We start from the raw sequence: 16,282 nt of genomic DNA, 5'->3' as shown, positions 1-16,282 counted from the left end.
TGTCCCTGCCCAAAAGAGTTTGCACTCTGCTCCTTTTTGTTTTCTTTCCACTTGTGGTGAGACAGCATTCTCCTTCACAGCTCCTGACATCTGGAATAGCCTTTGAGTCCCTCCACCTCTTTCAACACATTTCAGCTTCATTGCTTCTTCCTCTTGGGGCCCAATCTTGCTCCCATTAGAATCAAGGGAAAATGCTTAGAAAGACCTGCTCCAGCCCTTTAAATCTTTAACATGATATGTGCATTTTCCTTAATTATAACAAAATACATTTTAAACATCAAACTGAAATCAGACACTTCCCTCCAGGCTTGTTTTCATATCTCTTATTGAAAAGTAACTGATATTCTTGGACAAATAGTGCAGGTGAGAAGCTTTCTACTGTACTGGAAAATTATATCCTCCGCCACTTCTCTGCCAGGATTTGAGGTCAGGGGGTTTGCATTTCTTCTGCATGAATTTGTGATCTCCTCACTTACATGCAAAATAGATCAAGGAGCTGCATCTTGGCCCTCCTTCACCTACAAATGAGCTCAGTCATGGAAACCAGCTCCCTCTTTCCTAAGATCAGTGGCCTCTGCTGATTGCTGTTGCAGCAGTATTGCCCACATGGGAGGTCCTAACTCTAATATGGCTTAATGAGTCAATGCCATCATGAGCTACAACAGTCACATTGAATGACCAAAGTACATTTGGTGATGTACTGTCCTTGCCTTTTTTATTACACTTTCTAAAGGTTCTTATGCTGCAAGATGGTGAGTGCTCTCAACTTTCATTGAAGTGAATGCCCAGTTAGGAGATGGGAGACCATAAATCAGTCATTTGTAGTCAGCATCCCAGAATTTCCTTCTAGGTATAGCAGGAATAGCAAAAAACATTTCCAGATCTTTCTCTAGTGCAGACAGTAAAGGGCAAGCTAAAGAAGTTGCTCAGATAGTAACAAACAGGTAAAGTGATAGCTAAAAAACAACAACAAACTATTCATGATTGACTATATGAAACACTCTAGTAGTAGGCTTTCATTCTGATATACTAGTAGTAATACAACCTTACTGTTTTAGTAGGCAAGCATCAGATTACTTGCATTTTATCCATTTTAACAACCACTTAAGTATCTCTAGTCATGTAGTTGTATTTAATGAAACAGGAACATACAGCAAAGAGCAAATTAGCTTGTCTGAGTTGGGTTCTTACTGTGTTTTGTTTTAAAACAGCAATTTTGAAGCATCGTGCATTTGGTTACCACCCAAGTTTAAGGTCATACACAGGTTTAGTGTGTGTGTTTCCTGAAAACATTTCAGTTTACCTTTACATTCTTTCTACTCCTGATATTGTTCTCATATCTCAGTGTATGTCTTTTATGACACTCTATTGGTTAATGGAAACTAATGTATATAAACAGTCTCTTATTTATTGGAGCTGCATTGAAGGTCTTAAATAGATGTATTTTATTGGGTTGAAAAAAAATTGCCAACATTTTCATAAGAAAATAAGAATGGCCATATACTGGGTCAGATTAATGGTCCATCTAGCCCAGTATCCTGTCTTTTGATAGTAGCCAGTGCCAGATGCTTTAGAGGGAGTGAACCGAACAGGGCAATTTATCAATGATCCATCCCCAGTTTCTAACATCCAGAGGTTTAGGGACAGTCAGCTTTGGATTTAACTATCTTGACTAATTTTGTATCATCAGCAAACTTTACCACTTCACTGTTTACCCCTTTTTCCAGATCATGTTATGAATATGTTGAACAGCACTGGTCCCCGTACAACTCCTTGGGGGACTTGCTATTTGCCTCTTCACTGTGAAAACTGACCTTTTATTCTGACCACTTGTTTCCTGTCTTTTAACCAGTTACTGATCCATGACGGGACCTTCCCTTTTATTTAGGTGCTTAAAGTGGAGTACCTAAATGCATCGGAAGGCATCTCAACTGGCGAGAAAGGAAAATTTATATTTTACAAATACATATAGGGACTATCACTTGAAGAAGAAGAGGAGGTTACTGACCTGTAATTGAAGGTTCTTTGAGGTAGGTGGTCCCTATTTGTATTCCAGTACCTGTCCACCAGCTGCACACAGCTTATTTGGCAGTAAGAGGGTGACTGAGGATGTGTCCCTTGGCATGACCTCTCATAATCTTGCCTGGCGCATGAGGCAACAAACAACAAGCGGGTGGTTCAGTGGACACTGCTGCTGAAACACTGTGTTTTTTGGAATACAAATAGGGACCGTCTATCTCAAAGAACCTCCAGTTAGAGGTCAGTAACTTCTTATTCAGCTATATACAGTTAGGGACAGTACTCCTCACCTCAATCACTTCCTTGTATGAATCCATACTGTGAGTCACTCCCACTTCAGAAGTTGTCATGTCATTCATAAATACATTGTCATGCAGTCAAGCCCCCGCTCCTCCCCAAGCCCTGAACCCCCACCTCAACTATCCCCATCTCCTCCACAAGCACCTCCCTAAAGGTACTGTTTTCCTTCTTCGAAGCCTGTTATGTGGGAGCACAAAGCATCCCTGACTTATGTCATTCAGGCGCATCCAGCTCCAGCTGTGGTAGATGCTTTTCTGGCTGAGGGAACTGGTTCAGCAGCCCCTCACTGTCATAAGACCACGCAGGGGGAAGTGACTCAACTCAGGCTTCACAGCGCTTGTGAAGAGCACAGCAAGCCACCCTGATGTGGACAGTATTGATGACACTGGATTCCAAATGGTCTGTAAACCTCTCCAATGAGACTTCAACCTGCCAAAAGCACCTTCAGCAGCCCTTCTACAGCTGCTGTGAGTGTAATTAAACCACCTTTTGCTAGCATCAGTGAAATCAGGGTATGGTTTAATAAGCCAAGGCACAGGAGCCTGTGCGAGGTCTCCCAAAATAACACTGGGGACAGTAACTCCACTTAAGACAATATCATTGGGGGGAATAGTGTCCCAGCCTGTCCATGTAGACTCTCACTAGGCAAAAATCCCTGGCATCATGTACTTTCCCAGGGCCGCCCATGCTGACATTCATAAATTGACTTTAGTGCTTCATGAGCCTTGCGTAACAAGGGAGTAGTACCTGTTACAATTTATGTACTCATGCGCTCCCTGTGGAGGGCAAACTATGGGCACATGAGTCCCATCACTGGCCCCAGTGCAGTTTGGAAACCCCATTGTCTCAAAGCCACCAATTACTCTGGGAACATTTTTAACGGCTGCCATTTTGGTGTAAAATAAATGCTTAATTCCTCAAAAACCTCCGCTGCAACCTTACCCACAGTTGACTTTTCAACACCAAATGGGTTGGAAATGGACCTGTGTCAGTCTGGGGTAACCAGCTTCCAGCTGGAAATAGCTTCTGGACCAGCAAGGGTGGCCTCATCTGTCTATTTTTATGGTGGAGGGTTAGCACAAGCTACTCAGAAAGCTTCAGAATGCAGCTTTCTTCATGTGAAAGTTCTGGACCCGCTGCTGGTCCTCCCAGGTCTCCATGACGATATGATCTCACCAGTCTGCTTGGGACCCTGTGCCAGAAGCATGCCGTATCAGTGGCTATACTAAGTGTCATGAGCAGCACTAGGCAATGCGAGTCTGTCGTGCCTGTTTTCTCCTCCTGCTGCTCCATCTTAAGTTCTGTCAGGTGCTGTGGTGGGTCAGAAAACACTGCTGAAATGTCCACCAGCTCCTCCCAGAAGCTCGGCCCATTTCCTGACATAGGAGGGGAAGTGCAAGCATGAGGAGTTCTTGAAAAGGGTCTGCTCCATGTTGCAGGGCAGGCTGCATTGGCAAGCTGTTCAAGCTTCCTTTAATGTGAAGGGTGGGCAGTAAAGTTTTCCCACAGTGCACCATGGTCAAAAGGCTAGAGAGCCATGTTTTGGGAGAATGCTAGGAAGTCTGGGCTATGGTTTGACTCAGGTCAACCTGCTGCAGGGTGCATGTCAGAACCCCACTTTGAGCCGGGGTTAGAAAATTCTTAAGATTGGGTTAAGAATCCATGTAGAAGCTCAAGCCCTGGGTTCTCTAACATGGGTCAGCTGATGTGAGTCCCACTAACTGAGAGCTTACATTGCAGTGTAGACAAACACAAAGATGGCAGCTCTTTAAACCCCCTAGTTATCAGGTGAGGGAAAAGAACAGTTCCATCTTCAAGTGCAGCTCTTCTCCTCTCCAGATAAGCAGGCTATAATCTTCCTGCAGAGGATATTAAATTAATACTCCATTCAGCTGTAGCAATGTGCAAGGGTAAGTATTTAAAATGAGACTGCACCTTTAACAGTGTGAGGCAAGCAAAGCAACCATTCTAGAACAGAGAGAATTAGTAGACTCATGAACTGAACTTACTTTGTACCCCTCACGTGGGTGACTATTCATTTCTGGTCACTCTGTCTCAAAGAAAATAGAACAGAAAAGAAAGGGGTTCTAAGGCAGCTGCTGAAAATGATGTGAAGTACAGAAAGCTTCTACACAATGATAGTGTGAAAAGAGTCTGATCTGTTAGTTCATAGGTAAGAAAAATACAGATATGACATGGCCTATAAAATAATGAATGGTACAGAGATTATAGCTGGATGCACCTGTTTACCACTCTCAAAATACAAGCACAGGAGGCTGTTCAATGAAATTGATATCAAATTCAAAACTAACACAAGGTAATACTTTCTTACGAGATGCATAATTAGTGCATGGAACTCATTGCCACAATATATCACTGAGCAAGCAGTTAGCAGGATTCAGAAAAGAATTGGGAAATTGTATCTGAATTCTCAGAACAAGCCCATTAACATTAAATAAGATTTAAAAAACAGAAAAAAAAAAGCCTCTTGCTTCAGACCATAAGCCAGCCTCTAACTGGTGGAGGCTAGAGGGAAATTTCCTCTATAGGCTGTATATCCCAGAAATGTCCACTATAACTTTTTTTTGTGTGCACCTTTCTGACATATTTATAACTGGCCAATGACCCAATACTGAACTAACTGGACCACTCGTCTAATCTGCTGTGGCAATTCTAGATTGGAAGTGGCTGTAGGGCTGCAAATGCTCATGATTTTATTATGAGGCTTGCAATATTTGTTTAATGCCGCAACTCCTGGAAGCCAATCGTTGTGAGAATCCTATCTTTTGTTTAAAACACAGCATTTCTAGCCTTCATAGTTGCAGGAAAAAAGCTTGAAAACATGACCTGAGTGAACCCAAAAGGCTCAAAACTTAGAATCAAACACACAGGACCCCAAAATATATTAATTGTTTTGAACTCTCATGATCTGGGCCCAAATGTGGTGTCCCCCAGAGGTTTGAATTGGGACTACTATTGTACATATTCATAAATGAGCTGGAAAAAGGGGTAAACAGTGAGGTGGCAAAATTTGCAGATGATACAAAACTAGTCAAGCTAGTTCAGTCCAAAGCAGACTACGAAGAGTTACAAAGGGATCTCATAAAACTGAGTGATTGGGCAACAAAATGGTAAATGAAATTCAATGTTGATAAATACAAAGTAATACACATTGGAAAACATAACTATATATATATATATGATGGATTTAAATTAGCTGTTATCACTCAATAAAGAGATCTTGGAGTCATTTTGGATCATTCTCTGGAAACATCCACTCAATGCGCAGCGGCAGTCAAAAAAGCAAACAACGTTGGGAATCATTAGGAAAGGGATAGATAAGACATAAAATGCCATATTGCCTCTTTATAAATCCATGGTATGCCCCCATCTTGAATATTGGGTGCAGATCTGGTGACCCATTAAAATATATATATATATATATATATATATATATATATATATATTGGAATTGGAAAAAGTACAGAAAAGGGCAACAAAAATGAGTAGGGGTATGGAACAGCTTCCATGAGGAGAGATTAAGAAGACTGGAACTTTTCAGCTTGGAAAAGAGATGACTAAGGGGGGGATAGGATAGAGGTTCATAAAATCATGACTGGTGTGAAGAAAGTAAATAAGGAAGAGTTATTTACTCATAATATAGGAACTAGGGATCACCACATGAAATTAATAGGCAGCAGGTTTAAAACAAATAAAAGGAAGTATTTCTTCACATAATGCACAGTCAACCTGTGGAACTCTTTGCCAGAGGATGTTGTGAAGGCCAAGACTATCACAGGGTTCAGACAAGAACCAGGGAAGTTCCTGGAGGATAGGGCCATCGATGGCTCCTAGCCAAGGTGGGCAGGGATGCAAAACCATGCTCTAAACTATTCTTAACCTGTGTCTGCCAGAAGCTGGGAATGGGTGACTGGCAATGGATCACTTGATGATTACCTGTTCTGTTCATTCCCTCTGAAGCACCTGGCATTGACCACTGTTGGAAGACAGGATGCTGCCTAGAATTGTTCAGAGGCGATGAAGTATAATTTAACACCTTTTTGATACTTAAATGATACTTTGTCATATCACCCCAGATAAAGCACACCAGTCAGGAAGGAGTGGGCTGCTCACCTTGCCCTTCTGTTCCTTCTCTGATATGCAAACACCCTGGTTTAGAAACTACTATGCTTTGCTGTCCTGAAAAATATAGCAAGTTGCTAAAGGCTATATATTTCCTTGCCAGGACTGTCTCAATTCAAGGACTAGGGCCTAGAACATTAGTTCCCAATCTCTTAGCTACTACCCATCACATTAGACTGCAGCCTGGCTACCACTGTTCTGGCCTTGTGTCCTTTTGTGCTATGCCCTGCTGGTGGCAGAGCCTCCAGTTTGCTTTTTCCTGATCGTTCCCGCTCTGAGGCCTAGTTATAAGATACAGGCACTGGTAGGTGTGATGGGCAGAATCTCATTATGAGAGGAACAAATAGCTTCCTCGTGCTTGTGTGTGTATGTGTATTTGAGATGAAGTCCACTGTATGTTTTGGGGCTCCTCTGTCCCCTGCAGTAAAACTCCAGATAGCTTTGTGTCTTGCATATCAGTTGGAGATACCTTGAGCAGTCCTGGCTCTCTGATTACAAGAGTATGGCATAGAATGGTTATAACAGCAGCCCCCTCTGCACAGTGGGAATTGACTTCTACCATGGGATGGGTGGAATCTCATCTAACTATGACCCATGTCATGTGACTGATGCCAGAAAATAAAGATTAGCAACCAAGTTTTCAGCACTTATGGTGGCTTCTCTTGAACAAGAAACTCTGGATGCTCAGAACAGTGGTGGACCGAAATTTTTTTATGCCACAGTGGTGGGATGAGGGAGACTGTCAGGCCCGGCTGGGCCCTTCACAATGCACAGGGGGTGGGGGGAGCAGGAGGCTCTGAGGGGCAGAGAGAGGTGGGTGCCACATGGCAGGTAAGTGCGGCGGGTGGGGGCGGTAGCAGAGCCCAGCCAGAGCTGGAGGAGTTGCCACCATGAGCACCAGAAAGTACCCAGGGCGCAGGAGGAGGAAAGCAGCATGTCCCCCCTGAGGTACAGACCCCCACCGGGACAGCTGGGGGGTGGCACTGTCTGGTGGAAGCCCCCTCCGCCCATCTTTGGGGTGCATGAGGCTGGGGGCGGGAGGGCGTCAATACAAGCATTGGCCCCCCCGGGCGCTGGAGATCCGTGGTATGCCACTGGCCCAGAACCTTTGAAAATTAAGCCACAGTCTCTGACCAGCCCTTTTGTGTGTGTCAACCCATTATCAGATAGAGTGCTCATACAGTATGCTGTGCTCTTCAGTAAAGAGAAGAAGGAAAAGGGATTTAAGTAACCAAGAGCAGGATAGTTCACATAGCAGATTGCTGCTGACAGGCAGCCTCAGCAACAACGTGCATACTTGATTCAGGCTGCAGATTATTTCAACCTCAGCACAGAGGCCATTGTGGAAACTCCCTAAAGACCGAGGACATCTGAGTAGCCACTTTATTGCACACGATGGGGGAGGAACCTTTATAATGTGCAAGAAACAAAGGCTAACAAGACAAATATCACTCTCTCATTTCCATGCTGCATAAAAGAGCTGGTTGGAAAAATTGCCACAAAAAATATAGGCCCCCCTCTCTAAGCTGTTTGGAAAAAACAGTGACAATTTTTCATCAAAAGTTTTGAAACCATTTTGCAATTTTTTTATGCAAGTTCTCAGATTTTCAATCAGCAAACTGTAAAATGCATTCATATTCACTTGAGCTATAACAATTCTGTTACATACAAAGTTATCGATATATAAAATGCTATAATAGCCACCTATGTACCCATCAGCATATAATAAGTAATAATATTGCATCAAGTACTTGTTTATGAAAAATACTTGGTGCTATATTTTGTATAATCTCATGCAGAACAATATTCCACCATGTTACTCTGTTTTTCCATAGCTAAGTCATGCCTACCTGTGTACATAATTGTAAATATTCCTACAAAACAAACATCTAAGCAGCATTTTTTTTAAATGTTTATAACACATTGATCACTAAGGAAGAAAGAAAACCAGATTTAGACACTCTCCTAGAAAGGTTTGGGTGGAATTTTCAAAAGATCTCAGAGATGACCTAACTGCTCCCTCTGAATTCAAGGTGAGTTTTATCACTGAAGTCAATGAGAGCAACTAAATCAATTAGACCAATCCTGAGTGCTTTAGAAAATTCCAGTTGTAGTTTAGTCAAGATGGCATGCAATTTTTCAAAACAATTCTAATGTGTTAGTTTTCTCTGATGTTTTTCATTGGGGTTTTGTTAGTACTATGATCAGCTCTGGTACCCCAGCTGAGAACCGAGCTCTATTAGGCTCCTACTTCCTCTGCCAGACTGAAATCCTTTCAGACGATTGATCTTTATACCCTGGAGAGGTTTCCCAGTATGCTTCACTGCTAAAAGGATGGACGGATGCCTCTTTTCCTGATGATGAGGTTCACCCAGCCTTCCAACATGCAAAGCTACTGAAAAAGAAAAAAAAAGTGGAATAGAAATAGCACAACCAATATTTCTGATAGACAAAAAGGGAAAGGAAAAGCGTTACTGCAACCCTGCCCCACCCCCTTCCCTCTGCAATGCAAGGTAACTGTTCAGCTCTGGCTACATGATAAGGGAAAATCCAATTAAGGTTCCCCATAGAGAGCCCAACCCTAGCCCTGAAGTAATTCCTTCTTTTCAGGAAGTGAGAAAAATGTATAAAAATAATTTTAAGGTCAGCCTCTGACAGGAGTTTTTCCCAGAAGAAATGCTAATGTAACCAAAGTGAAGGTTTTGCCAAAAGTTGTGCCAGCTGATGATATGAAATGGGTTTTTATCAAAGTTAGACCAGGTGTCTCAACCAAGGATAAGTCTATGAGTGTGAGGAGCATTTACTGATGTTGTGAGAAAAGTGAAAAATCAACAGGACTGAAGCATTAACTGGAGCAGGACTGGGCTACCTAAGTCCAGCTCTACAAAGGCCCAGTCCCATTCATACTAGAGTACAAGAAGGAGTAATCTATCAAATCTATTGGCTAAATTCTGGTTTCCCTCAACTCTGTGAACTCCCGGGTGACTCTAGTTGCTTTTAGAGAAAGCGCGTCATGACCAAAAAAGGGGTGACAATGTTGAAAGTGACAGCATATGATGCAACAGCTTAGCTTGTCTCTCTTCATAGCTGATATAGTACTGTCACTGATAAACAAGTATGTGAGGTATAGGACATAGCACACAGAGTAAATGTTACAGACATCACAAATTTTTCAAAGACGATGTCAGCGAAAATTATCATATATGAAGAAATTAGATCATTCCAAATTGAACGGAATATTTGCGTTGATGAAAATATTCCAGTTGTACAGAGCTACAGAAAGATACCTCTTGCTATATTTCTATCGACTTACAGTAACTATTGTTCGTTTTAAAAATATAGTACTTATTAAGACAATTGATTTGTCACCAGTTTACATGTACCAACAAAAAGAGCCTGGGATATAATGGGTGTTTTTTTAATTCCTCAGATTGTTAATAAATACATTCACAGGCAGCACTATCCTAGATGCACGTCAGAAGAGGAACAAAACCAACAAGCAGATTTTTACAGAACTAGACAAGAAAGATGGGTATTGGCAAGTGAAAGTGGGTGAGGAATCCACTGTTGTATCCACTCCATGATGTACAGGTTCACTACAAATGTTGCTGATTATCTTTTAGGATTAAACATGTCAGTGAAATAGTTGAGGAGTGATCTTCATAGAGCATTTAAGTGCATAAAATTAAAGTTGGGTGAGCAGGTGTAAACAGCTGCAGCTGATGTGGGTGAGTATGATAGCATCCATATAAAGATAATGCAGGCAGCAAGAGATTAAAACATTACATTTAGCAAAGATAAGACAGAGTACAAAGTTGCTGAGATGATATATGTAGGTCGGGAAGTGATTCCATAAAGAGTTAAAACTAATGAAGCAAAGGTTAGAGCCATAACTCAAGTGCCACTCCTGTAGATTAAAAAAAAGAGTCTACACAAACTAATGGATATGGTTAGATATACATTAATATATTCCAGTAGAGGCTGATAACCATTGAATCTTTGAGAAAGCTTCTGTGTAAAAAGATTACATGGTCACGGGGCTACAGTAAGCATTTGGATGTCCAAAGGAAATACTCAGCAATACATCTGCCCTATGTCTTCAGTTGCCAGTAGTGATCTAGACAGATCCATCAAAAATGGACTTTGGAGCAAGGCTTAAGCAATAAGGTTGCTTCCTAACACATGCATTGTAACTGGAGTGGCAGTGACCACTAGAATTAACGTTGGAATGCCATTTCCATTATAAGACCTTTTTTCAATTTATTTTCTCAAATTCCTTTAAGGGTTAATTTTCCTTGCTTGGCCTCTACTCATATATGATTTTTTTTTTTTGGGGAGTGGGGGGAAGGCTGAAGTTTCAGAAAATCTGTTGATCTATTTTTTAATTTTGCATGTATATTATAAAACAAAAATACCTGAACCATATGTTCGTAGCACAAATTTTGCACATAGACAGTTCAATTTTGTTCAAACATGGCTTGTTTTGCAGATCTCTTTGCTATCTGAGGAACAATCCAAATTTGAAGAAAATTGGTGCAGTAGTTGTGAGTAATGGAAGTTTCTTTTTATGCATGCACAGGAGGATTTTTATACTTGTCTGGGTTTTGTTTTGATCAGCCAGCATGGGGTTATGTGTCTACATAACTCTGGAAGTGCAGAACCTTGTGCAATTCCAGGAGAAGGCAGTAGCATTTTCTGAGATGATCTATTCCCAGTCTTGGAAGCTGACTGATAGTACAGGCTGCCAGCATTCTGTTCCCATCTCTGCTACTGACTGTTCTTAATAAAGATAATTGGCACTTAGCAGGTACCATTTAGTTGTACTTCCTAATGTTCATATGACACAGGTAAATATCATTAGTCAAATTTTCAGCTAGGAAAGCTTGATGCTTGGGGACTTGGCATAGCCAGTGTTGGAACCTGGATTAGAATCTAGGTCTCTCAAGCAGATTTGCAGCTTGATTTTATTTCCTTGGCAGTTGAAGTCTAAAGTGAGATTGCCTAAGAGAAGGAAGAATGGAATCAGAGGAAAACAAAGACATTGCAGAGCCCTATTGGCCGAGTAGAGAGAACAGCGATGCAGAGACAGAGAATGAACCTGAACCTGCTGACCAACAGGGTTGCAACATGTCAGAGAATGTTTGTCTTCCAGGGAAGTTGAAGGATTTTTTAAAAATTGTATTAGGATTAGTAGTAAAGGTCTGATCCCAAGAGTAGCCTCTGGACCATCGGATCTGCTTGCAGGGTCTGATGATAGAACTCAGACTAAAGTTAAGAGACTAAGCTAAAAGGCTGTTATTCACACATAAAGGTTTTGTCTGGGAGAATAAAAAAAGAAAAGCATCGAGGAGCAGATATGTATCAGCGTACCCCACAGCTGGGGCCTCCTCAGGTGCCCTCAGTAGTACTCCTCACTGGCCCCAGGGAACCTGAATCAACTGCTGAATCTTCTGCCCTGAGGGTCCTGATCCTGCAGCGTTACACCATGCTCCCTGTTACCACAGAGGCAGCTACATAGTGCCCCCTGGATGAGGGGAGACTGAGAGCAGCACTCGCAACCCATGGCCACTCAGAGATTTTCATGTCTTCCCTGGCAGAAGCCAGAGTGCCCCATTTTGGGGCATGCATGATGCTGTTCCTTTAAATCAGAAATCTCCAGCCGCTCATGGGAAGAAGCGCTCTGTGCTGTCACTGCGGGCTATGGGGGTTCCCCCTCCCGCTGTGTGCCCTGTCAGCCTGTCCCCCAGGCAGAGGGCTACACACTGTCTGCTGTTGCTCCGGTAACAGGCAGCACTGCAAGGAGCAGCACTGGTGTGGCCGAGGAAAGCTGCGTAATGGGAATAGCGGCAGCAGGCCAGGCAGGAAGTGGAGGTCCCTGCTCAGTGACTCTCAGCAGAGGAGGAGGAAAGTGAGGAAGGGCAATGTTTGACTAGGGAGCCACAGGGGTGGGGCTCTACAGGGAAGCTGATACAACTTCTGTCTCTACTAACTTTCCAGGCTGTTCCACCCTGTATTTATAGCTGTGATGCTCTCTGTTCCTTTCACAGGACTGAAGAAGAGCTCAGTGCAGCTCGAAAGCTTGTCTCGCTCTCTCGCCAACCGAAGTTGGGTGAGGTAATATCTTTCACTGGACCACCTTGTGTCTCTCACGTCCTGGGACCGACATGACTTCAGCAATATGGCACATAACTTTCCTATGACATTTCCACTGGGTGCAAGAGGGGCGGGGAGTGTACTCTCCAGCTCCCCAAACCACAGTCGCCCAAACACCATCACTCCCTTCTTCAAGCTCCACAGCTCTGCGGAAAGGAGGGGACATTGCCACACAGGCAGCCGATTTCCTCTTCCCCCTCCCCCTTCTTTCTGCTTGCCGGGGGGGAAATCCACGTGCAAAAGGGACGATCTGTGCATGGATTTCAAGAGCACAATCTGCCCCTCAGCATGGGGAAGGTCTTTTTTTCCCTCCTCCTCTGCTTTTGTAACTGGAGAGTCGTTTAAAAAAATAAAATTACTTAATTATTGATTTTTGGAATCTCGTGTACAAAGGTAAGACAAGGTGAAAGAGAATGTGCCTGCACAGCTCACTCAGCATCACTAGCAAACTTCAGAGGCAAAATCCCGGGCCCATTGAAAGCCATGGAAAAACTCCCATTGACATCAGTGGTTCCAGGATTTCACCCCATATCTCTGCTTATCCCCAAATCGCTGCACTTTTGAAGGATGACATGCAGGTTCCATTGTGGTAAAACACCCCAATCACCTTAATAAGCAATTACATTTTTAATGCTGTGATGCTCAATCATGATGCTGCTAATGTGCGCTGTATCATAGTCTACAGGTACCAGCTGTTACAGTGCTGAACAGCTGACAGTAGCACACTGACTCAAAAACACAGGCACTCTCTCCTCCCCCCCTTTAGCCCTCACATCCCCCGCCTCTTCCTGAGAGCACAAACAAAACAAAGAAATCTCACAGCCCTCTCTGAGGGCGTCCTCTCCTCCCATCCCTGCAAATGGGATTTCATTGCTGGCTTCCTGGGTCTGAAAAACAACATGCTGTCTCCTATTTTTCACCCTTCATAGTTTGCCTGTGAAACTCTCATATATATTTTCTGCTTTAAACAAAACACAGTTCAGGATTATTTTTTCTCTCAGGTCAAAATTCACTTCTTCCATTCACTACAGTAGCTATTCTCTTATCAAATAAGGTTTTTCCCCTCCCCCCCCCACTGCTTTTTTTCTTTTGTGTGTGTGTGTGTGTGTGTGTGTGTGTGCGCGCGCGCTTTTTGGTTGAAGCTGATAATTAACCCTTCACAAAACAAGGCTTATGGCACAAATTACCACACAGCAAATGTGGGGCTTTGGTGGGAGAGGAGGGGGGGGAGATGACACAACAAACATTAGACAGAGCAGCTTGTTCCAGACACAACATCTGCAGAACGAGTCCATTTTTCAGGACCTCTAATCTCATAATTCATTGTTTGTGTGGTGTTGGTTACAGTAGCTGAAAGGGGGAATAACAGCAGGTCAATTTGGCAGAGAGTTGCTTTTGAATCTGAAATGAGGGACTTGCCCACCTTCTGATGACCAGTTGAAATATTGCCAAAAACCCTGGAAAATGAGGGGGAACATTGTTTTAAAAAATTGGCAACCTCTTAAAATATTATCCTGATAAAAATAGCTATTTTTAACACACACCCCTTTTACTTGTGTTATTAATAAACCTTAGCAATGTCCTGTTCATTATTTTTGCAGTTTGTTTACTTTTGTCCCTGTCATGAAAATAGATCATTAGTCAGCTTTGATTTTGTTTCCAGTCACATTCACTTATCTGGCTCTCATGCACTAGCCGGATGCTTCAATGTTTGGGTTACAAATGCTACAGCAGGGAGAGGTTTTTAAATAATAAATAATAATAATAATAATAAAAATAAAGCATATTCTGAGACATTTAAAAAAAAAAAAAAGAATGAAAATAGGTCTCTTAATTTTAGGGGAGTTTACTATTAGATTTTTTTTCTAAATGCAAAACCCAGCTTGTGAGCGTCAATTATCTAACAGCGAGGGAGTGTGCTTCTAGATTTACAGGGGCCACAGCACATCTGCTCTTTGAAGAAAGAGAATAAGCGAAGTAGGTTTTTCTTTTGCATCCCATTTGTGTGTGTTTATAAGTGTCCTCATGAGAGACTGCCTGTGTATGTGTGTTTGTGTGGTGAATAAAGAGAGTGTGAGAGTCTGTCTGTGTGGGGGATGCCCTTCCTCCTCAAAACACCATCTCCTCTTCCACCTCCTCCCCTCGGCATTTGACCTTGAGTTCATTCTCTCCCTCTCTCTCTCCCCACCCTTTCTGCATCTGGCAACAAATGGAGACTAGTACAGCCGGGGGTCCTGAAAATCCCTTCTCTACATGCATTCTCCATTCTGTAGACCACAGCTTCCCACCTTGATCCCTTTAACCCTCGCCATTCCAGAAGGCATTGACCGTGCATTCTCTGGCAAGGAGGGCAGACAGGTGGCCTCCTCTGGGAGCACTGTGAATGCCATTCCCTGGATTAGCTGGTAGGGAGTCTTCTCCCCCTCCCCCATCCCCTTGTAGTGAGAGGTTGTTATCCTCCCCCTTCCCCAGGAAGCACTTCATCTTCAATGTGCCTGAGTTCCACCAGCCCAGAGCAAGAGATAGTCATGGCTGCTCCTAAACCCCGGTCTCCGGTGCTACAGAGCACAATGCTGCTGCTGCTGCTGCTAAATGAAACAACCCTGATCTGTTTGTCTTTAAACCAGTATATTATGGAACAATAGCCAGCCTTGTGCTTTTCGAGACTGTGCGTCCCTGTCCTTGCAGCTGGCGCTTCTACCAGTACTAAGCTCCAGTGAACAAGATCAGCTGAAACCCTCATTCTCCTTCATCCCCTTCAAGGGCTTGCCTATCCACTGGGGCCACTATCAGTTACATGAAACATTTGGTTTCCAATGGAGTGTTTGTGCTGGAAGGCACAAGTCTATCTGAGCAGCAGGCAGTGATCCTAGGCAGAAAAAGCATGTCCTGTGTTAGTTTACAACAGTTTCACCCACACAGAAAAGTACAATGGAGACAGATCATGCACGACAGGCTGCAGGCGGCTCCAGGGGATCCATAATTTATGATGTTTTTCTTACCAATCTGGTTTTGGATTTCACAAGCAGGTTGGTTTCCTTCCCATTTGTTGCTTCCTTCCGTCCCCTCCATTTTAAGAAAGTAAACTCCAAACCCAAAATGAGCAAGAGCACCAACAACTGCCAAAATCTCTAGACACTCTATTTGTATAGGGCCAAAAACTCCAAACCTTGCCTTAAGTCTGTAGGTTTATTGCAAAGAAATGCAAATGATTTGCCACCCTATATAGCGAGTGTGCTTCCTGATAAACAGCAGCAGCAGCCCACGTGCCACTGCCCTGAACTGCATTTAGGTTCATCAGGTCATCTGGGAAAAGAAGGGCTACTAGGATGTCAGCAATTGGCTGATTAAAGGTAAAGAGGTTAATAATAGCTTTTAAGGGTTGTTCTTGCTCAAATAAAAAGAATCAAAACTTAATCTTCTCCCTCATTTGTAATCAAGCAGTCACACTCTTGCCAGATATAGATATACCCCCAGCCAGTCAGAGACTATCAGATACCACCACTGTGATAAGTGGGGGTTAAATTAGTTAGATCCAGATCCAGATCCAAACTTCACAGCGTGGTCTATTTCTATAATAAATCCAATGAACCCTAGACTTTGAGGAAGTTCAGATCCATATCAGAATTTCACAGCTTAGGCCTGTCTCTAAGAAACCCAGTGGTTC

The 16,282-nt window shown here is 42.9% G+C and overlaps 1 long non-coding RNA gene across 1 annotated transcript; it reads right to left on the bottom strand.

The window, feature by feature from the left end:
- Positions 1–7,297: 7,297 nt before the first annotated feature.
- On the bottom strand, positions 7,298–14,944 carry LOC137156847 (uncharacterized). The gene is made up of 3 exons (XR_010920930.1): positions 14,904–14,944; positions 14,039–14,072; positions 7,298–8,857 (listed from the first exon to the last, which is right to left on the bottom strand). It is a non-coding gene; the product is annotated as an uncharacterized lncRNA (long non-coding RNA).
- Positions 14,945–16,282: the final 1,338 nt, after the last annotated feature.

The sequence above is a fragment of the Emydura macquarii genome, unplaced genomic scaffold (genome assembly GCF_026122565.2).
Source record: "Emydura macquarii macquarii isolate MOO-44397 ecotype Brisbane River unplaced genomic scaffold, CSIRO-AGI_Emac_v2 contig_1477, whole genome shotgun sequence".
Classification (NCBI taxonomy): domain Eukaryota; kingdom Metazoa; phylum Chordata; order Testudines; family Chelidae; genus Emydura; species Emydura macquarii.
The sequence above is the reverse complement of the archived record's forward strand: the minus strand, read 5'-3'. Positions and strand labels throughout refer to the sequence as shown.